We start from the raw sequence: 24,247 nt of genomic DNA on the forward strand, positions 1-24,247 counted from the left end.
TCCCAAAGACTGGAAAGAAGAACAGAGTCCAATAGTGTGACTGTACACATGCATGCACGAATGTCTGTACTTTGGTAAAGTCAAAGTGAACTTGTGCTATTAACAATAGCTGAGTTTTCAGATGTGGCATATATAGAGATTTGTGGCTGTAAGCTATGCAGAGAGAATGGAACATGCAAGCTAAGCTGGAACACAGCTACAGATCTATCCCCAACATGTAGGGCTACAAATATGGTCTCAGATCACCAAACATCAGTAATCAAGGCACAAACAGTGAAAGCTTCAAAGAATTTATAGCTCCTTATTAATGACAGTAAGGCTAACGTTTAAGACTCCTTATCTCTATACACTAAAACGTTAGTACTATGAGAGAGTAGTTTTAACCAAGTATAAATTCGGACACTGCAGTATCTCAAAAGAATTACCCTTAGTATGAGGTACAGCAATCTCAGAGTTAATAATCAAGCAGCAGAACTGTGAGGACAAATGTCCACAGAGGAGGGAACAGGTAGAGAGACGCTCCCCAAGTAGAAAATGTACTGGTAGAGAAACGACTCTGTTGTTCATATACCAGAGTGCCGAATATCTGTATTTTGAGGTCAGTCATATAGCCTTTTCTATAACTTGCAGCACATAAGACGTATAAATATGCGCTACTCAAGTGATAAGTTGATCTTTCTTCTTGGCAATACTGAAGGCAATTACATGACTGGTACGGTTCTCCTACAGTTTCTTCCTGTTGACTGTCAAGAGAATGAGGCTGGGTTCCTTCAGTTTCTTACCTGACAGGCAAAAAAGTAGCAACAGAGAGTTCTAGAGGACAATACCAAAGAATAAGCTCCTAGAAGACAAACATTAGTACAACGGCTCATGAGATACACTTCTGTTAGAAATTTATGTTGAAGTAGCACACATCCACACTACACAATGTTGACAGTAAACCTGTGGAGGTAACTACTCACAACAGAGAGATCACTGCTCACACGACAGTTGCTAATGTACACATAACTATGTTCCGAAGGCTTGAAAATCCTGACCTGTATCAATCAGGTCAACATCTTCCCTCCAGTCCTTTAAAACCATTCTGAAAGACTTTCTAGTCAAAATCTGACTCTGTTCTTGCTTAACCCCAGAATAAACTCTCTCTCTAAATATGAGCAAGTCCCTATTAATAACCTTACATCTCCTTACTCTCCCATTTTCACTCAATTCCTTAATTCAATCTATTTCTCTCCCGACTCTCTTTCTATATGCCAAAACCTTGTTTTTTCTCTCTCATATTTTGTATTGCAATTCCTGTTTGTATTGAACTAACCTACCTTTAATTTCTCTATAAAGTTAAATCAAAACAGATGAGGCTCACCACAACGATGTCCGTGGAAAATTTAATTAGAAGTTAAAAAAATCACAGACTGCAGTAAAAGTAAGCACTTTCACATTCAAACATCTCATCAGACTTCAATACTGTCAAAACCATTAACCACATTTTAAATAGCACTCTAATCAACATCTCCCAATCACTAAAATGACATACTAATGACATCATATAAACACTTAAATTCTAGAAACACTGTATGTAATCATTGAAACTCTCTTACAAAGCATTTTATACTCATAAATCCATAAATTACTACTAAGATATCATAAATATAATTATTAAAATCAAAAAATAAATATATATAAGAAGTATATATAAATATAAGAAAAAATCAATCAATATATATGTGCATGTGCAACAGATACATAAAACGTATGTGGGAAAAACCAATAGAAGCCTTAGGGAGTGTGTCAGGGAACATTATATATATATATGCAGTAAATAAGGAGGATGAGAGGAGTGCGCTAGCAAGGCACGTGTTAAGTGAAGGTACTAGGCATAATAAGTTTAGGGTTTTAGAAATGACGAGGAAGACAGATAGGTTGGGCAATATGAAAAAATCTTACTGAGGAACATGAAAATAGATGGATAATGAGGCTACAGGCTTATAAGGCACATGGGCTTAATGATAAAGTAACACTGAAACCTTTCTTAGCAGCACGCCCCTATACACATTAGGTTTTATCAGCATGCGTTTTTAGCATGCTATTTGTAGTAATGTTTTTATGTATCATCCACGTTTTATGTATCTGTTGCACATGCACATATATATTGATTGATTTTTTTCTTATATTTATATATTTATACATATATTTTTTTATTTTAATAATTATATTTATGATATCTTGGTAGTAATATATGGATTTATATGAGTATAACATGCTTTATAGGAGAGTTTCAATGATTATATACAGTGTCTCTAGAACTTAAGTGTTTATATGATGTCATTATCATGTCCTTTTAGTGATTGGGAGATGTTGATTAGAGTGCTATTTAAAATGTGGTTAATGGTTTTGGCAGTATTGAAGTCTGATGAAACGTCTGAACGTGAAAGCACTTACTTTTACTGCAGTCTGATTTTTTAACTTCTAATTAAATTTTCCACTAACATCGCTGTGGTGAGCCTCATCTGTTTTGATTTTACACGAGGCTCTCCATCCAGGACTGTTTTGTTTTTTTCACTTCTCTATAACGTTGCTAACACTTCTCCAAATATTAAATCATTGTCATACAAGCTGTATCTATTCTTAACCAAGGTTTCTACGTCATATCTAATTAGTTACAATTATTTAAGCTGCAGATGTTTTGTACTGTTTTTGGAGATTGTAAAATTATTGTTATTGTACTGTTTTTGTAATACTTTGTAGCTTTTCTTCCCAGGCCTCTGTTGAAAATGGGCACCTACTCAACCGGACTTTCCCAGTAATCAAATGTCAATAAATAAACAGAGGGATCACCACTCAGAGACTGAAGTAATTTATTCAAAATCAAACAAAGTCAAAGTAAGTAGGTTCACCTAACTGGAAATCACAGCAATAAAAAATAGTGAAACACAAATGCATAAAATATAATGAAATTATTTTCACTTTTTTTCTTATGGGAGGACATCCCCCCAAACTATATCCCCATACAGTACATGATACCACGAGCACCATGTCCTAACTCCACCTTAAACTCGGACACTAAAACCCTTTAAAAATCTCCGACCTTTGAAAGAACTTCAGTAGCAACACTGAACCACACAATATTTCATTCAATAAAATGTTCTCACAGATTAAGTTCCACCAAAAACTGCAGCTGTGCAGAATTTTCTCCCCTTTTTTTAATCTCTTATTTGTGCTACAGAATTGGATAAAATACAAGACCTTTGTTTAACTGATTCAAGGACAGTTTTGGGACAAAGTGTTGGTGCCGAAGACCACCCAGCCCTTACAGGAGGCTGTCTAGGGCTCTTTATACAACAAAGCCTGCAGGACTCAGGCATTCCTAACAGAAGTAATGGCTGCTAGAAAAAGGTCTTCCAAAACAACAACTGAACAGCAGCGGCACTGGCATGTTCAAATGAAGGTAATGCAGTTTTTCAGTCATAAAATATTCATACCATGAAGGATGAATGTGGTTTCCATAGAGGCACTGGATGCAAGGAACCTTTCATGACCACTGCAGCAACAAGTATGCAAAGACTAATGGGATTCATAGACAAATAGGCCGAAACTACTTGAAAGATGCACTTAGAGGCATAAGCTGGGCCCTAGTCAAGAAGATCAAAAAAGGTATGGTACTGTGTTTTCCTTCTTTGCCTTTACCAGTATATTTAGAATAAGCGGGACTGGGGGAAAACCATACCAATGACCTTGCAACCACTGGTCAGAAAAGATGGTTGCCCAGGATTCAGTGTAGATGTTCCAAGAGTAAAATACCTCAAGTTGGTGATCATTAGGATGTGCAAACAGTCTCACGTTTGAGTGCCCCACTTCTGTTTTACGTCAAAGCAAATGTCCCTGTCTGATTTCTATTTGGGCTGGGTTTCCATTATCCTGAGGTACTGCTCAGACAGTCAGCCACTGAGTTTTGGCTGCTAGAGATGAACTCTGCTTGAGAATACATACCCAGAGTGGTAGGCAGGTCCCAGTCATGTGCAGTTTACACAAGAGACTAGCAAATGTTTCCCTCTTGCTGATGCACCATTTTACAGCACAGGCTAGATTCAGGCTTGCTGAATCCAGACCTTTTGGTATCATCTGAACACTAAAACCAGACATTTTAAAGTCTACATTGCACTTTGAGAACAGTACTCTACTGAATTGCTGCTTTATTTGAACTGTTTTGCTGTTGTGACTGATTTTATGCACTTTGAATTTCTAGTACTGCATTTTATAGGAGAGGCTACATTCAGACTTGCTGAATCTAGACTGTTAGATATCACTTGAGCACTAAAACCAGCTCTTCACTAAGACACTGAAAGATCTGAGGCATCCCTTGCTTCCAACTAACCATAAGTACCCATTTTAGATCTTATATTGCACTTTTAATTTGTATTTGCATTCTAGGATCTGTTTGAATTATCTGTTTTTTTTTGCCACATTGTACTGTGTACAGTACTAGTTCAGCTGTAACATAGCCCAGTTCCAGATTTGTCATTTCTGTGTCTGTTTTGTAACTTCTGAGCATCAAATTCAAACCACCTTTGTTGAAGACCCTTCTGCACCCTTGTGGGAGGAGAATGCTGTCTAGGTCCCATCTAATCGAGGGTAAATGGAGTAGAGCTCAGAGAGAGCGTCCTTATTGGCTAGTCTGAGTTAAAATGGTTATTTCTTGTTTTATTTAAGCCCAGAATTTGCACTTGTTTGCATGCAGCACACCACCGTGTACTGCCGTGTAGCAATGGTTACCACTGGTGGTTATACATGCAAACATTTTGCTTGTTAAATTTTCCCTTAGCACTTTGCTTGTGGTCCTCTAGAGGATTTTCGCAGCTCTGCTGTACTGTCAGGTGAAACACTAAGCCTAGTCTCAGGAGTACGAATACTCCTCTCACCCACTAGCCATTCCTAAGTCCGACCTGTTTACCTGACCATATAAATTTACCCAAACACTATGGACGGACAATTTCCCACAGTTTTTCCAGTCAGCTTGGTTGACATGGGCATCCTGAGGCAGTGCAGCAACTGCCTCATGTTCACCAACAACCCTGTTCTTGTAGTCCACGCAAACGCAACATGAGAGATGCAACTATATTAAAGAACCCTGAATCCAAGCTCTCTCACACACCAATCAGTACATACAACAATGGATGAGCTTTATGTCAGCATGCACACCTCACCTCCTACTCTACCCAACCCCACATAACTATATATGTGGAGGTCCTCACCAGAAACATACCTAAACACCAGAGATCTCCCAAGCACAAACATAAGCACACTACACATAATACTTCCTCTGCAGAGCACAATACACAATAGCTCACATACCAGTGTCTCACCTGTCAAGCCCTTAAGGCAAAACACAAAGCCAAACATATTAGTCATAGGTGATTCCATCATGAGACACACACGTCAGTCTCATCATGCTGGACAAGGAAAAGGTCACAGTCAGCTGTCTGTCAAGGTGCTAGGATCTGCCATATCACACATGCACTCAAGTCTCTCAACAACAGGTATTGTTATAACTCCATCATAGTCCATGATGGTGTGAATGACTTGAGACATAACTCCCTGACTATATGAAGACAGACATGACTGAGCTCTCAGACTGTGTCTCAGGCAAGTATGTCCCTAGCCTTAAGCAACATTTTACCTTCACCTAGGATGATACCTCAATACAAACAGAAAATGACAGACTTCAATAACTGGTTAGTTTCTGGTGTCATTCTAAGGAGATCTAATATTGGTCACCCTGGGATGACATGATCGACAGACCTGGATGCTTTGCTAGAGATTGTCTTCAACTGTCACCCCTGGGATTTTGGTTACTGGCTATGGCTCTTGCCACCCCTAGAGTGCCTTTTTTAGGCAGTGTCTCAAGGACAAAATTCCCAACATAAAAACTCCCATCTAAAAACAACCTTAAGGTTATGCTGCTAAACGCTAGGAGTCTCAACATGAAACTGCACTCACTGAAAGCAGTCCTCACCTTGAAGATACATGCATTTGTGCAGTCACAGAGACCTGGTTCAAGACTGTGGAGAGCAGCCCAGCCATACCGGGTTACACAAACTGAAGGTGTGAAAAGTAAAGGAGGTGGTGTATCAATATTTACTAAAGATAAATACACCTCCAGATTGGTTAAACAACATGATTCCCTTGGAGATACTTCAGGTGAAATTAGCTGTTGTAGGACAGAATCAGGACACCCGCTCTGCCTATTTGGAGCTACTTGAGTCTATCAAGATACATCTGAACACCACGGCTTTAGGTGACATTAACTACCCATCCATTGACTGGGTAAATTACTTGTGCACAAACTCACTTGCCCAAAGGTTTCTCAACTTTGTTAACTCCAATGCCCTGGACCAGCTGGTTGACACCCCCACAAGGGGTGCCAACATCCTGGATCTGGTGCTTACCTATATGGGGGCCACTGTAGCACCCCCCCACTGTGAGGTCTTCCCTGGTGAGATCTGACCACAAATTAGTCTCATTCAAAGTAACCATCACACATGACCCCCCCCCAGCAGCAACTAAAGTAAAAAACTTCTCCAAAGCAGATTATAACCTCTTACGGGATTGTATGAATAGCTTCACTGCACCTTCCCCCTCAGATGGAACTGGCAACTATGCAGAGTTCTACACCAGTGCTTTATACAAACAACTGCATTGACTCGGCTGTACCTGACAGGACCAAAACAAGCTCCACAATGAACAGCAAACCTACCTGGTGGACAAAGTACAGTTGTGTACACCTACCATAAATGTAGATGTTCGAGTGTCTTCACTGTTGCAGTCATGACTGTAGGGTTCTCCCCTGCCGGCAGGCAGCCCTCGGTCGGCCAGAATCCCAAAGTTTGGGTCCGGCGTCGGCTGTTCAACCATGCTCCCTGACGTCAGAGCGCCAGGAGTACAAAGCTGACAGCCGACACCATCTTCTCCAGTTTTTCTTGCCCCAGATGTCAGGAGTCCCAAAATGAAAAAGGTCTCATAACCTTTGCAAATACACCTCAGAAAAATGGTGAACAAAGGAACTACACAAAAGTAAAAATAAGAGGGGACAGGAGGGAGGGAAACCCCGACTGCAACAGTGAAGACACTCGAACATCTACATTTATGGTAGGTGTACACAACTGTACTATGTTCATCGTGTTTTACTGTTGCAGTCATGACTGTAGGGTAGAATTCCAAAGCTGAAAGAAAGGGAAGTGGTCATAAAGAAGAAGGGGCGGCTAAAAGGCCATGCAAGACTGCAGAGGCAAAGCCTGCCCTAGACTTAGAGTACAGAGGTAGATTGTAGTGCTTAGAAAAAGTATGCACTGAACTCCAAGTTGCAGCTTCCAGAATGTCTTTGGTAGGAACTCCCCTGAGGAAGGCCGCAGAAGTGGCAGCAGCTCTGGTGGAATGAGTCTGTATACTCCCTGGGATTTGCTTTCCATGGTGTGAATAACAAAATCTGATTCCATGAGCAATCCATTTAGAAATGGTCTGTTTTGAAATGGCTTTACCTTGGGAACTTGAAGCATAAGAAACAAACAATTGTTCTGATTTTCTGATGTCCTTGGTTATGTCCAGGTAAAAACGTAGGTGTCTGTGTACATCCAAGGAATGTAAGATCCTTTCCCCTTTATTTTGAGGAGTGGGGAAAAAGGTTGGCAAGTGGATAGTTTGATTTAAAGCCACTTTGGAAACCACCTTTGGCATGAAGGTAGGATTATTCCTCAAAGATACCCTGTCTTGATGAAAAATAATATAAGGTTCCACAGCCATAAGAGCTTGTAACTCTGAAACTCTCCTGGCAGAGGTTAGGGCTAACAAGATAGCTATCTTCCAAGATAAAAAACTTGATGTCAGAAGAGGCAGCAGGCTCAAAAGGAGGCAAGGTTAGTTTTTCCAAAACATAGTTGAGATCCCAAGCAGGAATGGGAGGAGATCTAGGAGGTCTTAAGTTCTTAGCTCCTCTGAGAAACTGTCGCATGAGCTGGTGGGAAAAGATGGGAGGGTCTGTATTACAATGAGCAGAAACAGCAGAGGCATGTATCTTAATGGAAGAAAAAGAAAGACCCTTATGGAAGAGATCTGTCAAGTAAAGTAAAATTAAGGTAATGTTAGGAAGAAGAGGATCAGAATCCTGAGCCTGCATCCAGGAACAAAATCTTTTCCATTTTCCTGCATAAGATTTTCTAGTGCTAGGACGTCTGGCTTCTAAGATGACATCCATAACCTGCTTGGGTAGGAAAGAAGAAATCAAAGGCCCTGGATTAACCAGGCCGCCAAACTGAGAGTTCTGACATGAGAGTGTAGAACCTGACCCTGATGTTGGGACAGAAGGTTCGGAGACTGAGGTAAAACCCAAGGGGGCTCCAGACATAGGTTTTTTAGAGTTGGATACCAAAACTGCCGAGGCCAATTTGGAGCCAGCAAGATGATCATCTTGGGCTTGTCCTGTTTTATCTTCAATAAGACCCGTGGAAGAAGAGGAAGAGGCGGAAAGGCATATCCCAAAAGGTTCCTCCAACTGAATGACAGGGCATCCACTTTCCAAGCTTCTCTGTGGAAAGTTCTGGTGCAAAAATTCTGTAGTTGATGATTGAGATGGGATGCAAAGAGGTCTATGTGAGGACATCCCCAGACTGCTGTTATAATCTTGAATATTTTGGTGTCCAGCATCCACTCGTGTGGATTCGAAAGGTTTCTGCTCAGACTGTCTGCCAGGAAGTTTTGTTTCCCTGGTAGGAACTGAGCTTGAAGATCCAGACTGCAAGCTAGAGCTGTGTTCCATAGATCCATGGCTAGTCTGCAAAGGGGGTAGGAATGAGATCCCCCTTGCTTGTTTATGTACCACATAACTGTGGTGTTGTCTGTCCGTATTAGTAGTTGTCCTGGTTGTAAAAGATTCCTGAAGGCCAACAGAGCTTTCTGAACAGCTAACATTTCCTTTAAATTAATATGCAGGTGCTTCTGATCCTTTGTCCAAAGGCCCTGCAGACAGTTGCCCTGAAAATGGGCTCCCCAAGCATAATCCGAGGCGTCCGTGGTTAGAATCTGAGTGGCAGGAGGTAGACAGAAGGGTTTCCCTTTGTTTAGAGCACATGCCTTGGACCACCAAGGAAATTCCTTTTGAAGGCAAGGAAGGACGGAGATCAGTATGTCTAAACTGTGGCAATGCTGAGACCAGACACTTTTTAGGTACCACTGTATTTTCCTCATGTGTAGTCTTGCATATGGTACGAGAAGGATGCAGGAGGCCATGTAACCCAAAGCCTGCAGGAATTTCCTTGCAGATAGTTGAGTTAAAGTTGCCAAGGTTTTGAAAGTTGAAGCCAGCTGTAATTGTTTTTCGGATGTCAGAAATGCCATCTGGGTTGTGGTGTTTAGAAGAGCACCCAGAAAAGTTATCTGTTGTGATGGTGTCAAATTTGACTTTTTTATGTTTACAGAGAATCCCAGGAACTTGAGGAGGTTCTGTACAAATTCTAGATGCTGGAGTAAGACATCCTTGCTGTCTGCCTGAATTAGACAATCGTCCAGATAAGGGTAAATTTGAATTCCCTTGAGTCTGCAGTAAGCTACTACTGGAGCCAGGCATTTGGTGAAGACCCTGCGCGCAGTAGACAATCCAAAGGGCAACGCAGAGAATTGAAAGTGCCTTGATCCGGCCTTGAACCTGAGGTATTTTCTGCGATCCTGCCTGATGGGAATGTGTAAATATGCCTCCTTTAAATCCAAAGTTATCATCCATGCATCTTTGGACAGCATTGGAAGTAGCTGCTGTAGAGTAAGCATCTTGAATTTTGGAATCTCTAGAAAGGTGTTCAAGACCGACAGATCCAGAATGGGTCTCCATGAGTTTTGCTTCCTGGGGACTAGAAAGAGCCTTGAGTAAAAACCTTTTCCCATCTCTGAAAGTGGAACCAGTTCTATGGCATTCATAGCCAAAAGAGCTTCCACCTGGTTTAAGGCCTCCGTCCATTGATGTTTTGGAAGGTCTGGCCATCCGCTTGGCATTGGCAAGGAATGAAAATGGAATTTGTAACCTCTTAAAACCACATCCAAAACCCACTTGTCTTGGGTTATTTGAGTCCAATTTTGATAAAAAAGAGAGAGTTTTCCTCCGAGAGGGGCTTCCAGGCAAGACGTTCCTGTAGCCCAACAGAGGGAGTCATTGAGTTTGTTTCCTTTGAGTTTGTGACCTGTCCTCTCCTCCCCTAGGGGTGGAAGCAGTCCACTGTCTTGGTCTATAAGAAGCTTGCGTTTGAGGCCTTCCTCTGGAGCGTCTATATCTACCCCTCTGAGGCCTGTCTGAAGTGGGAAAGGACCAATTTTTTGAAGGCCAATTCCTACTAAATCTAGGTGGCTGTACTTGTAAGAAATCTTTAACTGTTTGCATGGATTTCGCCTTATCCTCCATCTTCTTAATTACCTCTTCAGCTTTTGATCCAAACAAAACATTATGCTGAACAGGAGCATCCAATAATTTAGCCTTAATTTGTTCAGGCAAATTTTGTTCCTTTAGCCATGCATGCCTTCTAATGACTGTGCCGGAGGCAGCAGCTCTACAAGAAGCCTCCAAGGCATCAAATCCACAGTGTAAACCATGCTTCCCAATTTGTTCAGTTGCATGCAATAAGTCATGTAATTCCTTATCTGCACAGGCAGAAATGGAAGTAAGCTTTTGTTTTAAAACAGACAAGAGAAATTGCTGGTATTTCAGCATATGAAACTGACAGTTTAAAGCCCTAATGGACAAAGTAGCAGAAGTGTACACTTTTTTGCCCCATCTATCTAAGGATCGAGAATCCTTTTCAGTAGGAATGGGATTTTTGGCAGAAGCGGCCTTAACTCCTTTAGGACCCTGAGAAATGGTTTCAGGGTCAGCAGAAGGGTTCTTGTATAAAAACTGGTGGGAATCAGGAAACCTGTAATATCTATCAGGCTTAACAGGAGCAGGAGGAAAAGAGTCAGGGGTTAAGTTAGCCTCCGAAAAGGCATCATCCACAATATCTAAAACAGGAGGAATAGCCAGGGGTCTAGGTTGGGGAAGAAGAAGAAAATCCCTCAGTCTTTTCTTAGATTCTGAATACTCCTGTCCTTCCCAGTGGAAATGTTCCCTCATTTCATGCAAAGTTTCCCCAAAAGAGAAATCCTTAGGGGGAGAAGCTGAAGGAATGGATTCCTCAGCATCAGAATCCTCATAAGGAGGGAAATAATATTCCTGGTCAGAAGAAGAAACTGAGGAAACAGAAGCCTGATCAGAGGAATCATAATAAACATCCTGCCTTGGCCTTTTATCTGGAGGGGGGTGTGAACCCCTAATCATAGTAAGTAAATCCTCCGCCATCTTGAGTAACTGTTTCTGTGACTTGGGAGCCGGTTCAGAAGAGGCCTGTGTTACAGTCTTTGATTTAGAAGGAGTCTTTGCCTTTGTCTTTGGCTTTGCCTTTATTAGAAGCTGAGTAGGCCTGAAAACCCCTTCGGAAGCCGATACCTGCACAGCGGCTCCGGACCCATCCGAAGGAGCATTGTCCGAAGGTCCTGCAACAGAAATATTTAAAGGCCTGGTTGGCTCCTCATGAGAGTCCATTTCGGCCATCGGTTCTGAAATGGCCGACGACAGGGGCTGCAAAAGCGCCTCACTGACGACGGCCGAACCTGAAGCTGGCTCCGCTTGTGCGCTATCATCAGATTTGGACCTCGGAGGCCTGTCTTTATCCTTGCGATGTTTGTGAACTCCGGTAGCCGGAACCATATCCGACAACATTTTGTAGTTAAAGCGCCTACCTAAGTAATGAAAAGCAAAATCGTACCTTTGCTTAATTGTACGTTGATTGAATCTAGCACAAAACCGACAACTAGCTACGTCGTGGTCAGGGCCTAAGCAAGGAATACAGTAAGAATGAAAATTCTTATGAGGTATTTGCTTCCCACATGAAATACAATTATTAACTTTTTCTGACATCAGAGTGGAGCAAGAAAAAAGTTTCCCCAATGGGGTACTTAGCTTTGAGTGGAGAAGAAAATCTTCGGACTGAAGTTTATCAGAAAAAATAGTCAGGAGACAGCCGACCGGCACTTGCGAACTGCTATCACGGCACGGCAAGAAAGACTGTAGAAGATGGCGTCGGCTGTCAGCTTTGTACTCCTGGCACTCTGACGTCAAGGAGCATGGTTGAACAGCTGACGCTGGACCCAGACTTTGGGATTCTGGCCGACCGAGGGCTGCCTGCCGGCAGGGGAGAACCCTACAGTCATGACTGCAACAGTGAAACACGATGAACATCTGCCATTAACGGGCTTTACAATAAGAGAAAGAAATTGCTGTCTAAGAGTATGAAGGAGCAAGCCCTAAACTGGAAACACTTCATCCTCAGCTTAAACAAATAAGACTTCTTGTGAAGTCCTACAAAGCAAACTACAAATCCAAATTAGCTTTCCCAACTAAGGACAACCATAAGGCTTTCTTTAGTTACATCCGTAACCTAAAAGTAAAGGGCTAGATTTGTGCTGAACTGGTAGTTAATGATACCACATATACTGAGCCTGTGGACATAGCTAACCTGTTAGCTGACAGGTGCTGTGAAAACTTCACTTCCATGTCTCCACAATATGTACCCCATGACATCCCTACCACCTGTGCCCTACCCTGCATCTCTTAACAGTAGGTTGTAAACACCCTCTCCAAGGCCAAAATCATAGCATCTATGGGACCCGATAACATCCTAGGCTGCATCCTACATGGACTCCAACAAGAAATAGCATCATTGGGTACTCTTTTCAATCATAGGCTAAGCACCAGCTTCGTCTTAGCTGAAAGGAAAACGGCCACTGTTATTCCCTTGCACAAATGTGGTGCTTTCACTGACCCCGGGAACTAGACCTATTAGCCTGACAAGCTTTATATGCAAGGTCATGAAGCAAATCATCATGGAGCTCATCAACAAAGATATAGGTAACCTCCAAACAGCTGACCCTACTCAGTTTGAATTTGTCAAAGGGAGATCATGCTTGTTAAACCTGGTTGACTTCAAGACAGTAACAAAGGCCCTAGGCGAGGGAAATTCTGTGCATACAGCCTACCTACACTTAGCCAAGGCTTTCGACACTATCCCCCACTTAGGCATCATTGATAAACTTACCCAGCTAGGTATCAACCTTATATAATTAGATAGCTCACCAAATGACTCACTGATAGAACCCCTCCAGTCAAAATAGGGGAATTCACCTCCAACAGCAGACCTGTAACCAGTGGTGTTCCACAGGGATCAGTCCTGGGACTGCTACTGTTTGGAATCAATTTCTGAAAAAGTACAAGCAAAAACTAAAGTCTGTGGCTGACCAAGTTTGCTGATGACTGCAAACTGGAAGCAGTCATAGAATCCCCAAATGATGTCATCATCTTACAACAGAGTCTTACACAAACAAATGACTGGTGCCAAAGTCATGTCCTTAAACTCAATGCAAAAAAAATGTTTCATCCCTTTCGGCAAGAGTGATGTTCCTGCTAACTATCACATCAATAGCATCACACTAAGTACGCACTCAGTGGTGAGAGACCTGGGCACACAGGTTGACAGTAACCTTGCCTTGGATCACCATGTCTCCACAGAAGGGCATTCTACATTGGTTATCTCATATGCAAGCTCATTGCCTCCAGAAAAAGTAGTTTTGTACCCACCATAAATGTAGATGTTCGAGTGTTCACACTGCTGCAGTCATTACACTTGTGTTATCCTGTCGTCAGGCGGTCCCGTAGTCGGCCAGAGTTCCAAAGTCTTGGTCCGATGTCGGTTGCTGTCGCTTCTTCCCTGACGTCAGTGCGCCAGGGGTATATAAGATGCATCCGACGCCATTTTCTTCAGTTTTTTCTTGTCCCAGATGTCAGGTGCCCCCAATAGGTAGGCAATCCATATTGCTAATAAAAAATATACATATAAAATAAAAACAATACCTTCAGTTACAAGCAAATACACCACAAACGTTGTATAGGATAGAAAGGTATAGATAAGTCCAGCTAGTTCAGAGGGGATGGAGGGAGGGTAACCTGGACTGCAGCAGTGTGAACACTCAAACATCTACATTTATGGTAGGTACAAAACTGTACTATGTTCATCGTGTTACACTGCTGCAGTCATTACACTTGGGTAGAATCCCAAAGCTAAGGTTGGGTGGCTGGTCTATAAAGAGTTAGGATTGGCTATGAGGCCCTGCATAACTGCAGTGGCAAATTCTGCTCTGGATTTAGAGTAAAGAGGCAGGTGGTAATGCTTGGTAAAGGTGTGCACTGAACTCCAAGTTGCACCCCCCAAAATTTCCTTGGTAGGTTCTCCTCTTTGAAAGGCTGTTGAAGTGGCTGTTGCCCTGGTGGAATGTGGTCTAATGGTATTTGGACTGATTTTCCATGCTGTGTGTAGCAGTAACGAATACAGTGTCCTATCCATTTGGATATAGTCTGCTTTGAGATAGCCTTGCCTTGCCCTGTGATCCTGCAGCATAAGCTACAAACAGTTGCTCAGTTTTCCTGAAAGCTTTTGTTTTGCCCAAGTAGAAGCGTAGCTGCCTGTGTATGTCCAAAGAATGCAGAAGTTTCTCCCCTTTATTCTGGGGGTTTGGATAAAAGTTGGCAAATGGATGGTTTGGTTAAGAGCCACACTAGATATCACCTTTGGCATAAAGGTAGGGTTTGTCCTTAAAGAAACCCTGTGCTGATAAATATTATAAAAGGTTCCACTGCCATTAATGCCTATAGCTCTGAGACTCTTCGTGCTGAAGTTACTGCCAGGAGCAGAGCTGTTTTCCAGGATAAAAATTTTAGATCGGCTGTATTGGCTGGCTCAAAAGGTGGTAGGGTCAGTTTTTCCAAAATGAAATTGAGGTCCCAAGTCGGTGTTGGTGCTCTCCGGGGTGGTCTTATGTTTTTAGCCCCTCTGAGGTACTGCTTTAGCAAGGGATGAGAAAATAAAGGAGGATCCGTGTTGTAATGTGCTGAAATGGCAGAGGCGTGGATCTTAATTGATGAGAAGGATAGGCCTCTGTCCAGCATCTCAGTTAAGTATTGTAAAATCTGAGGAATGTTTGGAACAAGGGGGTCAAGGCTTTGAGCCTGGTTCCAGGCGCAGAATCTCTTCCATTTTTCTGAGTAAGCTTTCCTGGTGCTAGGCCTCCTGGCCTCCAAAATGACATCCATAACAGCTTTAGAGAGAGGTGTTGCCTGTTTGACTAATGTATCTGCCATGCAGCCAGGTTTAGGGTTTTGAGCTGACCGTGCAGGAGCTGATTGTTTTGTTGAGGCAGAAGGTGTGGGATTTGAGGCAAAATCCATGGTGGTCCTTGAGCCAAGTTCCTTAAGATAGGGTACCAGTGCTGGCGTGGCCAGTCTGGAGCAATGAGGATCATCTGTGGTTTCTGCAAGGAGAGGCAGTGGCGGGAAGGCATAAACTTAGGTTTTTCCAGCTGAAAAAAAGAGCATCCACTTTCCATGCTTGTTTGTGATAAGCCCTTGTGCAGAATTTTTGTAGTTGGTAATACAGTGGGGAAGCAAAAAGATCTATGTCTGGGCATCCCCAGTTTTGCGTTACCATGCTGAAGATTTGTGGATTCATTTTCCATTTGTGAGGGTCCATGATATTTCTGCTTAGATCGTCTGCCAGAGCATTTTTCTTTCCTGGCAGGAACTATGCTTGCCGGTGAACTTGATGCGTTAGAGCTGTATTCCACAAGGTCATGGCTTGCCTGCATAGGGGATAAGAATGAGTGCCCCTTGCTTGTTTATGTACCACATTACTGTGGTGTTGTCTGTCTTTAGTAATAATTGTCCTGGATGCAGAAGGTCCTTGAAAGCTGTTAGGGCATTTTGAACAGCCAACATCTCTTTTTGATTGATGAGAAGATGCATCTGGTGTGTGGTCCACTTGCCCTAAATGCATTTTCCTGCCATGTGTGCTCCCCAGGCGTAATCCGAAGCATCTGTTGTTAGAGTTTGCCTGGCTGTGGGTTGGGTAAAAGGATGACCCTTGTTTAGGTGACATGCCTGTGCCCACCATCGAAACTCCTGTTGTAGGCAGGGAATCATTGGTATTACTGCTTCTAACCTGTGAGAGTGTTGAGTCCAAACACTTTTTAGGTACCATTGTAATTTCCTCATATGCAGTCTGGCATATGGTATTAGCAGTATGCAGGATGCCATGAATCCCAGGGCCTGCAGAATTTTTCTTGCTGGGAGATGGGACTTTTTTTGCCAGTAATTGAAAATACTGAGTTAGTTGAACTTGTTTGTCTGGCTTGAGGTAAGCCATCTGGGCCGTTGTATTTAAACTGGCACCCAGGAACATAATCTGTTGCGAGGGCACGAGTTTTGACTTCTTTTCGTTTACTGTGTACACTAGAGAAATTAGCAACCTTTTTACAAACGCCAGATGCTGTAGAAGAGTGTCCTTTGTCTCTGCTTGAATGAGGCAGTCGTCCAGGTATGGATATATTTGAATTCCTTTTTGTCTGCAAAATGCAATTACTGGTGCCAGGCACTTTGTGAAGATCCTGGGCGCAGTAGTTAAGTCAAAGGGCAGTGCAGAGAACTGGTAGTGCATTGTACCAGCTTTGAATCTGAGGTATCTTCTGCAATTTTGTCTGATAGGGACATGCAGGTATGCCTCTTTGAGGTCCAGAGTAACAAGCCAAGCCTTCTTGCCCAGCATGGGTAGAAGCTGGTGTAATGTCAACATTTTGAATTTTGGAATATCCAGGTAAGTATTCAGAATTGAAAGGTCTAGTATGGGCCTCCAGGCCTTGTCCTTTCTGGGGACCAGGAACAGTCTTGAGTAAAATCCTTGTCCTTGTTCCTGTTGTGGTACTTTTTGAATAGCTCTCATGTCCATGAGGGCTGAAATTTGTTTTTGTGCCTCTGCCCATTGATTTTGTGGCAGGTCTGGCATTCCTTTTAGCCTTGGTAGAAAGTGGAACCTGTAACCTTGAGACACAATATTCAGAACCCATTTGTCTTGGGTGATAGTTTGCCAGTTTTGAGAAAAAAGTGCTAGTTTTCCCCCTAAGGGGGCTTCCAAAAGGGACGTGCTTGGCGTACAAAGGGGAAAGTCATTGTGACTGTTTCCTGTAAGGTTGAGACTTGTCCTCACCTCCTTTTGGGGTTGAGGTGCCCCACTGTCGTTGTCTGTTTGAGCCTTGGGGTTGCGATCTGCCTCTTGGGCGTCTGTATCTGCCTCTCTGTGGCCTGTGTCACTGGAAACGACCAATTCTTTGTTGGCCAATTTCTGCTAAACCGAGGTGGCTGTACCTGTAAGAAATCCTTGACTGTTTGCATAGATTTAGCTTTATCCTCCATTTTCTTTAACACCTCTTCTGCCTCAACACCAAACAAGGTATCATGCTGTAAAGGAGCATCCAATAATTTTGCCTCAACATGATCAGGTAAACTCTGTTCTTTTAACCAAGCATGTCTTCGAATCACAGAACCTGTAACTGCGGCTCTACAAGAGGCCTCTAAAGAATCAAAACCACATTGCAGAGTATGTTTTCCCACCTGTTCATCTGCATGCAATAAATCCTGCATTTCTTTACAATCAGGAGCTTCTGAGTTTGCAAGCATTTTTTTTTTTTTTAACTAAGCCATTAAATGTTGTTGGTACTTAAGCATGTGAAACTGGCAATTTAAAGCTCTTACTGCGAAAGTTGCAGAAGTGTATACTTTCTTCCCCCATCTATCCAAAGCTCTGGAATCTCTGTCAGAGGGTACTGGATTTTTTGCAATGGAAGCCTTAACCCCTTTTGGACCCTGGGAAATAGTTTCTGGATCAGCAGAAGGGTTTTTGTAAAGAAACTTGTGAGAGTCAGGGACTCTATAATACCTATCTGGTGTGGCTGGAGCAAGGGGCAAAGAATCAGGAGATAAGCTGGATTCAGAGAACACATCATCCACAATGTCTAGCACAGGCGGAATAGCCAGCGGCCTGTGCTGAGGCAATAAGAGGAAATCCCTGAGCCTTTTCTTGGATTCTGAGTAATCCTGACTTTCCCAATGGAAATGCTCCCTCATGGTATGTAGGGTTTCCCCAAAAGAATAATCCTCAGGAGGAGAGGCTGAAGGGATAGATTCTTCAGCATCAGAGTCCTCACAGGGGGGTAGAGAGTATCCCTGGTCTGAAGAGGAATCAAGAGGAAAAGGAAACCTGATCAGAGGAATTATAGTCTGTATCCTGCCTAGGCCTTTTCTCAGGAGGGGGATGGGAACCCCTGATTAGAGTAATGAGGTCTTCGGCCATTTTAAGCATCTGTTTCTTAGGCATGGAGGACTGTCCAAGAGAATGCTGTACTTGTTTCTTTGTCTTTAATGGTACCTTTGTCTTGGCAGTTGTTTTAATGGTAAGTTGTGAAGGTCTGAAAACACCCTCAGAAGCCGATGCCTGCTCAGCGGCTCCGGACCCATCTGAGGGATTAGTTTCCGTAGGCCCAATACCTTGAGTTTCCAGAGGCCTAGTTGTCTCCACGTGGGAGTCGGAAGCGGCCTGTGGCTCTGAGGTAGCGGGTGTCAGGGGCTGCGAAAGTGCCTCACTGAGAACCGGCGACTGGCCTAGAAGAGGTTTCGTCTGTTTTGGACCTCGGATGCCTGCCTTTATCCTAGTCTTTTTCGGTTATGAGATCGTCGGTTGATCCAACGGCATAGTATAATTGAACCTTCGGCCATAGTGCAAAGCAAAATCAAAACGTATTTTTATAGTGCATTTGTTAAATCTAGCACAAAACCGACAACTAGTGATGTCGTGATCAGGGCCTAGGCATGGAATACAGTAAGAGTGGAAGTCCTTATGAGGTATTTGCTTCCCACAAGAAATACAATTATTAACTTTTTCTTAGCTTTATTGAAGACTTCGGATCTGAAATTCGACTTTGAAAATCTCAGGAGTCGGCCGACCGGCACTTGTGAACTGCTTCTGCTTCGGGCACCGCGCGGCAAGAAAGACTGAAGAAAATGGCGTCAGATGCATCTTATATACACCTAGCGCACTGACTGTCAGGAAAGAAGCGACAGCAACCGACGCCGGACCAAGACTTTGGAACTCTGGCCGACTGCGGGACCGCCTGATGGCAGGATAACCCAAGTGTAATGACTGCAGCAGTCTAACACGATGAACATCTATAAGTTATAACCTCCCTGTACTCTTCCCTCATCAGGCCAATAACAGAGTACAACACCCCTTTTGGTATGTACCTTTCCAAGTACCTGCAGCAATTGGAGAGACCACAAAGGTCCCTCAGAAGGAAAATTTAAAGTCTTCAGCATCTGTCCTCTGTGGATCATCTGAAATCACTGTCACTTTATTTTGTTTCATACAGACTACTCAGAGGCAATCTCTGCCTTGCATATAAGGCAATCTCTTACTCTGCTTTATGGGAAATAATGCATATCCGCAAGCCAAATCGTACATGGGTTACTTGTTCTAAAGACCTTAACTTGGTATGTGACATTAATAGAACCTGCTAGAGGGATAGATTTGTCTCCCAGAGGTTACCACACCTTTGGAACAGACACCCACTTTATGTCAAATACAGCACCTCACTGTCCCCTCTTCAAATGCAATCTGGATGATTGGATGGGTAACCATAAATTCACCCCAGAGGTTCCACATGTGTCCCTCTTGGACAGGGGTAATAGGTGCTGATTGTGGAAGTAAGGGTAGAACTTGGCTAGACCTGTAAAGGCCCTACCTCCAATTAGCCTAGTAACTTCCTATGAGCCATATCATAGCTCAGTTTTCTTTTAACGTCTCAATAATCCCCAATTTTGAGTGCCGACATGAAGATCAGGAAGGCACATATGATTACCACCATCTTATGCACATTTATATATTTGTTCTGAACATTCTTGGACCACATGACTAGTATTCAGAGGTGCACAGTTTGAGCTCTCCCCCCATGCATAAATCGAAGGCATCCATGGTCAGTGTCTGGCCTGCTCTGAAACGGTGAAGGAGAGCCCAGGAGTGGGGTTGAACTGGGCAGCTCATCATTACAGTTCCATTCTGATGGAACAACTGAAGGGCCTCTCCTTAGGCACTGACCACACTGGTCCTACAGGCTCATTATGTACTGTTGGATATTCCCCCCATGCAGTCTGCATGAGCTCCCTTGTAACCCACAACACCTGAGGAAATACTCTGGCTGTTAAGTAAGCCTTTTATGAAGTCTTTAAGAGTGAATGGTTTATTAGTACCATTTTTTTTATTTTTAATTTTTTTTTTAGGCAGGAATATCATTGAAGCCCAGGTGTCTAGAACTGCTCCTAGAAACATTTTGGCTTAACTTTTCAGTCTTCAAGGAAATGCCTAGGCTTATGAGACAGTAGCAAGGACACCAAACGCCTCTCTTTCACTCAGTCACCTAGGTATGGACAGAAGTGGACACCTATTATCCTCACTTAAGCAAAGATCAGCACTAATCACACAGCTAAGACTCTGGCTGCAGCAAAAAGGCCAGAGGGCAAAGATATTAACTGGTAATGTGAAGCCCACACCGAGTCGAATGCTTGGTTTATCAGCCTTGTGAACAAAAATCCAAAAGTAGTCATCCCTTCTATTCAGAGTAACCAAGAGGGTGTCTTAACAACACAGGGAAGACAATATACAGGGGGTGAGCAAGTGGACCTTTTCAGAGCTACAGAATACTTTATACAGATCTGAGCTGGAGTATCAGGAAAAGCCTCAGGTAGAACCCTTGGTGTTCCTCTAATGATGAGACCACCTCTATGCCCTGTACTTTACACCCTCTAGGAAGATGGACTTTGTTAGGTGTAGCTGTTTTTTTATTTTGTTTTCTTTTCCTTCTAAGAAACAGCATATGCAGAAAGGGGAGAACAGTCCAGAACTACAGTGCAGCTCCAATGTCACCCACTTATCTGAGGTCAGAAAGATCAGTTTCTTCCCCAAAACAGGAGTTTCACCTACCCAGAAAGCTCAGAGAAGGGGGGGCTTAAAGGAGGCAATCAGTACTGAGACCTACCAATGCTAGCTGATGGGCTCCAATACCCCGTTCTTCAGCCCTGCCGTTTGGCCTGATCCTCCTCTCACTGTTTCAACTGCACAGTAATTAAAAAGCTGCAGGGAACAAGAGAGTTTACCAGTAATGAACTCATTCTTTCCCAGGCTACTTACTACTCAGCAAGCTTCCTACAGTCAAACTGAGCAGGGGCAGCTTAGTGCAAGTGACAACTTCAGACTGGATGACTGGGTGTTGATAGCATGGCAGGCAAAAAAAAAAGTCAGCAGTTACATAAAAGGTTTAAATGCCATAAACAGCAGACATATTCAATGGAAAATCTATTAAAAATAGTACAAAATGCTGCACAAGAGCTGGCAGTGAAAAGGGGCGGGGAAAGAGACTCGCATCTACCTCCGATGCCTTGAGATGTGTAATGGTTTGCTAACCTTGTTAAGGCCCGGTTCTTATCCAAATCAAATAAGTTGCCAAGAGCCAACAAACCATGACTGGGGTAGATGCAGCTGAGCACTTCCAGGGAAAAACAATCTTCAGGCCTGAGAGAAACTGATTAGGTCTGTACAGCTACTCACCGACCAATGCAAATTTCCAATCTTACAGTGCTGCTATGGGTGCAGGGATAGGCACTGAAGGGTCAAGGACAGTGATGACAAACTGCTGTGAAAGGAGAAGGGGAATTTACTCTAAAGCTCACGGACACTCAACAGCATTACTTGGGAGGAGCAGTATTAATTTCTATCAAGTTAGTAGGTTCGGACATGGACAGTACACTACTGCTTCAAGATTGACAAATCAGGTCACTTCACATACCAGGACCGAGCTGACAGCAGCTACGTGAAACATGCACTGTGCTTTATTAGCGGATACAAATCGACTTAGCACTGGGAACAGTACACTAGCAGAGCATACACATCTCCCAAAGAACATACACAACCAAGAGCTGAAGGCACAGTGAGATGGAGAAAATGTGAATAAATGAATAAATGACAAAAAAAAAATGCTTTTGGGCATTGCAAGCTACCAGCTGTGTATGAACACAGATGTGCAACAGTTCCATGATAGAAGTACCAAGGATTATTATTTTTTATTTATTTATTTATTTTATTTTATTTTACATTTGTTAACCGGGCTAGTCCAACTGGATACATGTCCATTTTCAGTGGAGGCCCGGGGAGAAAAGCTCCTCTACAGTACTACTATAGTAAGACTAAAACAAAAACTTTATCAGAATATATCAACATATACAAATAATATCTAATAACATATTTTTTAAACCTTCTGTTAGAATTTAGAACATTTGAGTATAAATATGAGGTACAGTAAGAAGTGTCTCTATTACTTAGAAAAGTGTACAATATGACAGTACAGATAGAGTACCTAGTTAGTCTAATACATGCAACAGTTCCATGATAGAAGTACCAAGGATTATTATGCAACAGTTCCATGATAGAAGTACCAAGGATTATTATGCAACAGTTCCATGACAGAAGTATCAAGGATTATTAGTTAACAGTCACAAGTGCGATCACAAAATACTGGAGTAAGAGTGAAACGGTGACTACTGAAACTCACTACTATACTGCCCTTACACCCTCTGCACCTTAAATGCACCAACTCTGAGATCACCGTCTCTCAGAGAAGAGTGAATTGTATGAATCACAAGCTTGATATTTTACATGTATAAGAATAAACTTCACATGAGATCACACATCAGCTCATCAATCACATATTGCTCAACACTGAGCCTGGCAGCAGCATCAAACCCTTAACATAAAGGCATAACATAGTAACATGTGGTTGTTGAGGCTATCAGACATATCCTTAGCGCAATGTCTTATACTAGTATGCACACCTTATCGGGACTGCCTGTCAATATAACAGTAAGTGCATTTCACGGCATACCTGCACTTACTTTTCCAGTTTATACATATTCAAATGTGACAGTAGCCATTCCACAGAATCTTTAAGTATCAAAAGTATGGGAAGGGTCTTGTCCATGAAGACGTGCATGTTTCCTCATTTGCATATTTGCTACAAGGCTCGCATTATTTCCTTATTTGTGTATTTGTCATGGCAAACTGCACAAGCGTTCTTTTAGAACAGAGACCATGTTAGTTGTGGGCACATGGCTCAGGGAACCATGGTGTCCTAACCATTAACTAATTTGTATCTAACCTCACAGTCATCATCATGAATTTATCAGTTCATCATGAATTGTACTAGAATTTTTCTTTTTGTTTTTGGTTACACAAACAAAAGGCAGGCATGGCTTTCCATGAAAGCAAAAAAAAAAAAAAAAAAACTTTTCCGTATTTACATCCAGCTGATTCTGTGCCTTACACAAAAAAAAAAAAAAAATAGCTGAAAGTCTAGATACATAATCAACTGCTAAAGGCAGCATTAATGAATGGCTTAACTACCTGTTGGAGCCCGTTACTGAAAACAAGACACACTGTCAACCGGACCACAAACTTGAAAAGGTTTATTTTAAGTAAATCTGTAAAAGAGAGACATGCAGTGTGACAAAATCACATTCTAACACACACCTTCTCTACTGCATGTTCAAACAGAAAACTAGTGAGAAAAATTATGAAGTTTTTAACGTAATTGCTAAACATTCCAGATAATTTTAACCAGAATCAGGAACCAATTCTCAGTGAATCCATATTGAAAGGATGTGCTACTCATTTCATGTTAAGATTTCAGTAAAAAAAAAAAAAAAAAAAAAAAAAAAAAAAAAAAAAAAAATGAAATTCTCTAGTAAACATCACAAAATCATAATCATTAATTCCATGCTCCCCCAAGGTCACTATAATACCATCATTTTCAGCTCATGTTCAAATGCAGATTGCCCAACATGTGGATAACAAAGACAAAAGATTTAATCCTGTTTGGAATTAGAGGGCCTCCTGGCATATCCCAGCTCTATTTGCACATCATTCCCATGGACTCTGCCATTCCTGTAATAGGCAGCTGCAGTACAGAGGGGGTTCTGAGATTCAACAGAAGCTGCGGAGTGCAAGGTGGGAAGCGCTGGTACAAAATTCAGATATAACAGTCACAGCTGCTTGATAAAACAGTCACAGCTGCTTGATAAAGTCCAAGCAGCATTTCCCAGTCATGGATTTCCCTACCAGGCAGCCTAAAAGGTACTCTAACACACATGACATTTACACACAAATGAATAAGCCAGCAAGCATGCAACACAAGCAGTTACTTG

General features: G+C 42.4%; 1 protein-coding gene across 1 annotated transcript in view; it reads right to left on the minus strand.

The window, feature by feature from the left end:
• ALDH6A1 (aldehyde dehydrogenase 6 family member A1) overlaps window positions 1-24,247 on the minus strand; it is a 403,302-nt gene that overhangs the window by 135,990 nt on the left and 243,065 nt on the right. The window lies entirely within an intron of this gene.

Source organism: Protopterus annectens, chromosome 6.part0, assembly GCF_019279795.1.
Source record: "Protopterus annectens isolate FY-2018-M chromosome 6.part0, PAN1.0, whole genome shotgun sequence".
NCBI classification, from domain to species: domain Eukaryota; kingdom Metazoa; phylum Chordata; order Ceratodontiformes; family Protopteridae; genus Protopterus; species Protopterus annectens.